This window comes from Polistes canadensis, unplaced genomic scaffold (genome assembly GCF_001313835.1).
Source record: "Polistes canadensis isolate GaletaPanama2010 unplaced genomic scaffold, ASM131383v1 scaffold_21, whole genome shotgun sequence".
Taxonomy (NCBI): domain Eukaryota; kingdom Metazoa; phylum Arthropoda; class Insecta; order Hymenoptera; family Vespidae; genus Polistes; species Polistes canadensis.
Window position 1 is genome coordinate 103,125 of NW_014569568.1, and position 7,472 is coordinate 110,596.

A 7,472-nucleotide genomic window follows, 5' to 3' on the forward strand; every position below is an offset into this window, starting at 1 on the left:
TAAAATATATATGTATGTTTATATATATATATATATTTTGTTTTTTTTTTTCTTTCGTTCGAACGTTAATATAATACGTGCCCGTGAAGAAGAGTCCAAAAAAAAAAAACAACTTCTTCGAATTTCTTTTTCGATACCGTTTTACATATGTGTGTGCGAATTTTTTCCCTCGGAGACGACGTGGACGGAGTGCCGACGGTGTGCAACCTGCCGGGCAGGACGGGGGACACTGCGACACTGATCAGCACGCCGCCTGTCGACGAGGATACCAAACTACCGGCCACCTAGCGGTAAAACCTGCGCGCGCATCTTTTCTCTCTCTTTCCCCCACGCTCTCACTCACTCACTCCCACACTCAGTCTGTCTAGTTCCGTCTCGTTTTTTCTTCCGGTACTTTAGCCAAAGGCAAATCGCCAATGGTAGTGGTGGGGGGGATTGAGTGAGAATAGTGGGGGTAACTTCTCTTCTTCCATATTCCAATCGACGAATTTTCCCCGTTTATATTTCTTTTTTTCTTCTATTTCTTTCATACTTATTTCTTTTTCTTTTTCTTCTTAATGCAAAATGACACAATACTTTTGTTCCATCCTTACGAAAGAATTCACAACCAGGGAAAGGAAGGTTTTTCTTTTTCTCTTTGATATCGAGTTCTTCCTTATCGACATGGTTTATTTCGATTTGAAATTGGATACATCGACTCGCACCCTAAGGCGTTCTTCTTCTTCTTCTTCTTCTATCGATATTCGATTTTCTCGCCTATTTTATTTATCTTCTCTCTTTTAGTTTTTCTTTTTTTTTTATTGTGAAATTATATATATTGTCGTAGAAAAGTCGGGACGATTTAAAAAAGACATTGTTGCAATATTTTCTTCGTTTCAAACAAATCGTTGTAAGAATTGATCGGATTCCATTGCCATTTTGTATTATTTTTCTCTTGTTTTCCTTTTTCCACTCGAGAAAAAAATACAACGAATAATCGTCGAGACGAATTTAAACGTAACTCGAACTCAAACAAATATTTCAAACCCCTTTCGCTTACCTAACATTCTTGTTGTTTTTTTTCTCTCTCTCTTTCTCTCTCTCTCTTGGAAGAAATATATTTTTCAGCTTATAGTATATAAATTTTCTAAATATTTCAACCATTTTTTTTCCTATCCAACATTTATTATTTTTATTCAACCGCACGGTCGACGAACCAACCTACGAAACTTTCGAGAATAGAAAATAACGACAAAGAAAAAAAATATTGTTTTGCAGTCGTGTAGTATTCTACTATCGGTTATCGATACTAACGTTGGGTTAGACCATGTTTCTATTTCGTTCAACAAAAAGAACAAATAGTCTATCGAACGTTCGAACGTTAACACCGTTGACTACTAAACACTTTAAAACTACAATTTGACATACTTCAGTTTGATACACCTGTGGATTTATGTAAATATGGATTCATTCATATACTTGATCTACTAAAAATCGTGAAGCTATTTTCGGGACACCTTGTATAGGTAGAACTGCATATAATACATTCAAACATATATGTGTATATATATATATATAGATTCGTGTATACCTTTGGGGGAAGTTTGCTTCGAGGATAAGTACTTCAATGTAGGCACGAAACGTTGAAAATTGTTTAAAGACTGTAACACCGTCTTAGAAAAAGGGGTTTCGAGTGAGGGGTGAGAATCACTTGAAAAAAAATTCTCTTCATCCCCTTCCTTTTTACTCTTACCAACCCCCTCGAGATGACAGGTATGACAAGACGAGATACTTGAATTTTTCTAAGAACCATACAGAATCAACCCATCCCCAAAAAATATTCTAAAGAAATTCTTGAGAGGTTACAGTCTAATCATTTTTCTTTTTTTTTCTTTTTTTTGTTTTTTTTTTTTAGAATAGTCGAGTATCAATTTTTTTGTTCTTCGAAAGAATATTTCGTACGTGTAAATATGTGTTGGATAATATGTTTAATATTTTTAATATTACAAATATTTTTCTATAACTTTTAAAAGTTATCCAATAAATACCTACACATACGAACGAATAAATCGTATGTAATATTTAATACAGAATTAATCAAATATTATTCTTCACGAATGATATTACAAATCAATTACTCGTATTAGCGTTATAAAAAAGAAAACAAAAAACGAATTCTAATTCTAAATATAGAAACTAGCTGTTAATTCTCGACACACGTAGAAAATCATTCTCAAGTTGTGTGCTTGAATTATTTTACACACGATACTGCGGCATAGTCTGAATGGCGCCAGTCCAGGGCCGTATTAAAGTATATCCAAGACAAAATAAAAGGAACTATTCTAACGATTATAAAATTTATTAATTTGAACAAAATATAAAAAGGAGCAAAATGAAAGTGAATATCGTTTTCTACGTGATTGATAAAAACAGAAACTAAAGGTTTTAAAATATACTATTAAAAATGTGTATGTATGTATATAAGTCTCTACCCCATATAAGAAAATAATAATAATAATCATTCGATGATACTTCGAAGATGTTACGATTTGCAATCGATAATGTTTCGTCGAGCACCAATCTGCCATTTTTCTTTTTTCTATTTAAAAAAAAAAAAAAAAGAAAAATAATAGATAGGATAAAAATTGTTCGTGCCCTTACCTGTGCTACTTTTTCACCCATATTTGGCGTGTGCATTGCTCCTTGAAAATATTTCGCCGAGCCGTTGTCCTGCAGAGAGAACTAAAAAATTGTAAAATAAGAAACAACAATATAAATTTTTGTTCTTCCTTTTTGCCTTCCTTGGTACGACATATATACATATATACGCATTATTATTATTATTATTATTATTATTACTAATTAGTATTTATCTACAGATAAATTGATGTAATGTTCATGAATATTTGTTATATGCGAAAATTAATATATAAAATATATTTTATTATATTAATTATCAAAAATATTAACCCACGCGTGTATGGTATACAGTAAACAAAACAAAAAAATTACTAATTTTTAAACATGCATAAGCCTACTGTACTATATAAATGTTGTTCCTAATAACCCTTACATTTCATATTCTGATCGTATTTAAACATACAAATTTCTAATCGAATTCATATTCAAATCTAATCGGGTTAATCATTTTTATTCGATATGCACGGATATTGCAAAAGGTGTGCCAAAAGTTCGTAAATAATATAAACAATGAATTAAACTATTTTCATTTTTCTTTTTAGATTCTCAATTAAGTTTTTCATTTTTTTCTTTTTTTAATTCAACAAGTAAACCTCGTAGTTTTACAATCTGAAAAAGAAAAAATGTGGCTTTGGAAATTTAATCTTTTCGTTATTAAATTATTTAAAAACTTCTGGATTTTTCTTTCGACGAATTAAAATAATCTAAAATGCATAATATACAATAATATACAATAACTAATGAATACACAAAAGAAAAAATCAAATATGAATTAATATAAATCGTTATGAAAAATGTATATAAAATGTTATCTTACTTTGTGTTTGATAGAATCCGGTCCCATTTGACTTAGAGAAGGTGATTTTCGATCCTTGGATGTTCTCCATTTTTGTAAATCGCTTTCCGATGCAACACCAGGGAAGATTTTCGAATGTTTCGCTGCTAAAAGAGGGAAAAACGTCAATGTTATCCATCGTCATTTGTCAAAATTATTCGTTGATTCATTTTTTCTCTTTTTTTTTTTTAAATATATATGTATATATTTATATATCTCATAGATAAAATTTATTTACTTCTGTTATATTCTAAAATTTTCTAGAAATATGAAATACAGGCTCGATCCCACAATTTTTGTAATACTTCGTAATACTTTAATAATAATTTCATAGAAAACTAATTTCTAAAAAAAATGTTTATTCTAAAAACATAAAATAATTACGATGAATGTGTTAACGTCAAGCAGATAAACTTTATAGATACTCTCAACTTGTGAAAAACACTAAAAAATACAAAATAAAACAAGAATATTTGACAATAAATAATACAAATAATTAATACAAAAAAACAAAGAACGTGTATGAATATTTATTAAAATTATATTAAACGCAATCATTCTCAGATTTAATGATACATAATAAATATACGAGAGACTAAAATAACAATCAATTATAAATGAATTAATTTAATAATCTACTGATATATCTAAGTGAACAGATAATTAAAGAACTTAAAAAAAAAAAACCGAGCCTATATCTCGATCTAAAAGCATTAAATAAGAGTGTGTCAGTAAATGAGTTAATCAATCCGCACTATAGAAGCTGCATACCTGTGAAAGAAAGAACGAAGTTTTAAATGTTCGTCAAAAAACGGTGTCAATCATTTTTCTTTTCTTTTTTTTTTGGTTAAGACAATATTCTATACTTTAAAATACGTGAGTCATTTAAAAATGAGAATATTTAAATAACATTTTGTTATTTATGATTTTATTAGAGTTATTCATTTTACATATAGGTTTATATTACTTGAAAAACAAGTTAGTGTAATGATAAAATATAATTTGTTGAGAAAATTTTGAAATATTCGTCATTTGTTTTTTTTTTTTCATAAAATCATAAAAATAACGTTAATTAATTAATTATTCTTATTTAAATATCTCATCCTGTGTGTTGATAAATATGAATATGTCAAAACTCTCGTAGAAATAGAAACGATGAATATAGATGAATATATTCGATGATGGTTTGTACAATGATTAATATATTTATGAAAATTCAAACACATTCGATATTGCACAATATTCCTAACACGTTACATATAACTGCAAATATATATAAATATAGTTAATTTCATATTTTCATTAAATTCGTTATTATAAAAACATCCCTTAAATGAGTCAAGATAAATTTGGCTGATTATGATATTTAAATCGTAACTTTAAAAACAATAAAATCACTATAATCAAAATTATTTCATTCTCTCGACCAGCCGAACGTTTTCAACTTATCGAGGAAATTAATTTTTAACGAAAAAAAAAAGACAAAAATAAATTCCCGCATATGTCGATAAAAACGATTTCTTCATTACCCGTAGAAAAATTTCATTGACAATTAGAAAAATTAGTGAAAATAATTAAATAAATAAATAAAATTTGTATCTATCGAATATAAAATAGAGATTAAATGTATTGTCGTTATCGATGATTGCAAATGATCGTATAAAGCATTAGAAAACTTAATAATAGCGGTGTTGATTGGTGCGCAAACGTGGCTGGCCGAGCGAGGCTACGGTGCTCGTTTGATAAAATAGAGAATAGTAAATGTAAATAATATGTAAATACAAATTCAGAGCTTTTACAATATGGCGGCACCCCTAGATTGGATTATACAATATATTATAATGCAACTCTTTCAAATGAATAACAAAAATAATATATAATAAATCGAACAATAAGTTCTACCGTTAACGAAACGGATATATTTGTCGACTTTCATTCATTTTTATTATAACAAAAAATATTAAAAAGAAAAAACAACACAAATATAAATAGTATTACAAAGTAAAAATTTATATTTAAATCAAAATATGAACGAACGACAAAAATTGTATGAACTTATTGACCAATTTATATATATATATATATAATAGTAGTAGTATAGTTATTATAATAATAGTAGTAGTAGATTGTGAGCAATAAAAACACAGGCCTATGAAAGCTTTCTCCGTTTGGACAACGAGTAACGTTATCTCTTGGAAAAAAAATAAGCTAATGAAATTAAAGAAGGAAAAAATAAAAGAAAAAAAAACAAGTAAGAAAAAGAAGCCGCAAGCGGTTGGTAAGAGTTTGTAATTAAATGAGGGGGGTGCAAACTCGCCGGCTCGACTCGGTCGGTAAAAATGAAAAACCAAGATGGAGCAAGGGAGTGCCCCTTTTCTTCCTGTTTTACCTTCGGTGAGGTTATCGACTGTTGCTGGCCTTCTCTCGAGGGTGACGTGTTCGCTACCTCTGCCCGCTACTAAAATAGTTTTCCGATGTTTGACTTTTGAATTTGACAATTACGGGGAGATTTGTTTGTTTGTTTGTTTGTTTCATTGTTGGGTTTGTTAGTTTCATTTAATTTTGTTTTTTTTTTGGTTTTTTTTATTGTTGGAGGAGAAGAAGTAGAAGAAGAAGAAGAAGAAGAAATAAAATTCATATGAAATAAAAACGAAGAAAGAAAAAAGGGTGGTGGGGGGGTGGGCATAGGGGGGACGAGGAAAAGGAAATTTGATTTTTTATTTGTTAAATATTAATTAGGCAAAGATTGTAAAGAAACCACGGAGAGACAGACGGACGGGACTTTTGTATAGACAAATTATTTTAGAAAGGAAAAAAGAAGAAATTAATAAAAAAAAAATAATTAAAAGATAATAACAAATATATGTTTACAACGTTAAACAATTAATTGCGTACGAAAGATAAACAATAATACCAAATCTACGCGCAAAGAAAAATACGTACGAAGGATTACAAAAATGAATTGTTCAAAAACTTTTAATTGTTACATTTATATTATTTAAATTTGCACTTATTTATCCGCCATTATTCTTTCTCAATATATAGTTTTATATCGACAAAAATTCGATATAATATTCATCCCTTTTTTTAATCCTTTTTTTAATCCTTTTTTTTTTCTTTTCTTTTTTTCTTTTCCTTCGAACATACAATATGACAAAGTACAATTACAGATTACACGACATTTAAAGGCAAAAGGTCACACACTAACCCGTCAACACTTGTGTCATGAAAAAAGATAGCATGCGATATAATATTAAAATATATATATATATGTATGTACGTATAATATATGATAGCTAAGTTAACAAACAACTGAACAATATATGCAACAATCTTATCCGACAAAAATGATATTATACATTCCATACATTATACCAAATATTTACAATTCCATATTTATAATAATTCTATGACGGAAAAAATTGAATTCTAATTTTTCTTTGGATCTTTCAACGATCAAATTCTAATATAATTACAAAACTACATTCGAACAAATGATATCATACAACAAATTCGGTCGAGATAAATAAAAAGAAAACAAAATATATTTTATCATTTTAAAAAAATCAAATCAAATCAAATCAAATCAAATAATAAAATTGATGGAAACAATTTAGCTAAAGTTACCAAAAAAAAAACAAATGATTTATGAGTGACAAAGATATTAATTATGGATTTAATGATCAAATTTCTATGGTGTACTCGAAGAAGTAATCTGGTTGTTCGTGTTCTGGCCCCCTCATGCCCACCCCACCCCGTCCCACCTACCCCCCACCCCCTCTAGTCCAGTGTCTCTTCTCGGTATCTGGCAGATATCGATCGAGTCGCGGAACTAGAATGCCATGGCGTCAAGAAGTCTTGCGAACGAACGAACGAACGAACGAATAGTAACAAGCAATACCAAATAATAAATTACTATATTATGAAAAAAGTATAATACCATAATATATAATATATA

General features: G+C 28.9%; 1 long non-coding RNA gene across 1 annotated transcript; it reads right to left on the minus strand.

The window, feature by feature from the left end:
- Positions 1-2,614: 2,614 nt before the first annotated feature.
- LOC106793946 lies at positions 2,615-6,058 on the minus strand. Its single transcript, XR_001382481.1, has 3 exons — positions 5,904-6,058; positions 3,497-3,621; positions 2,615-2,721 (listed from the first exon to the last, which is right to left on the minus strand). It is a non-coding gene; the product is annotated as an uncharacterized LOC106793946 (long non-coding RNA).
- Positions 6,059-7,472: the final 1,414 nt, after the last annotated feature.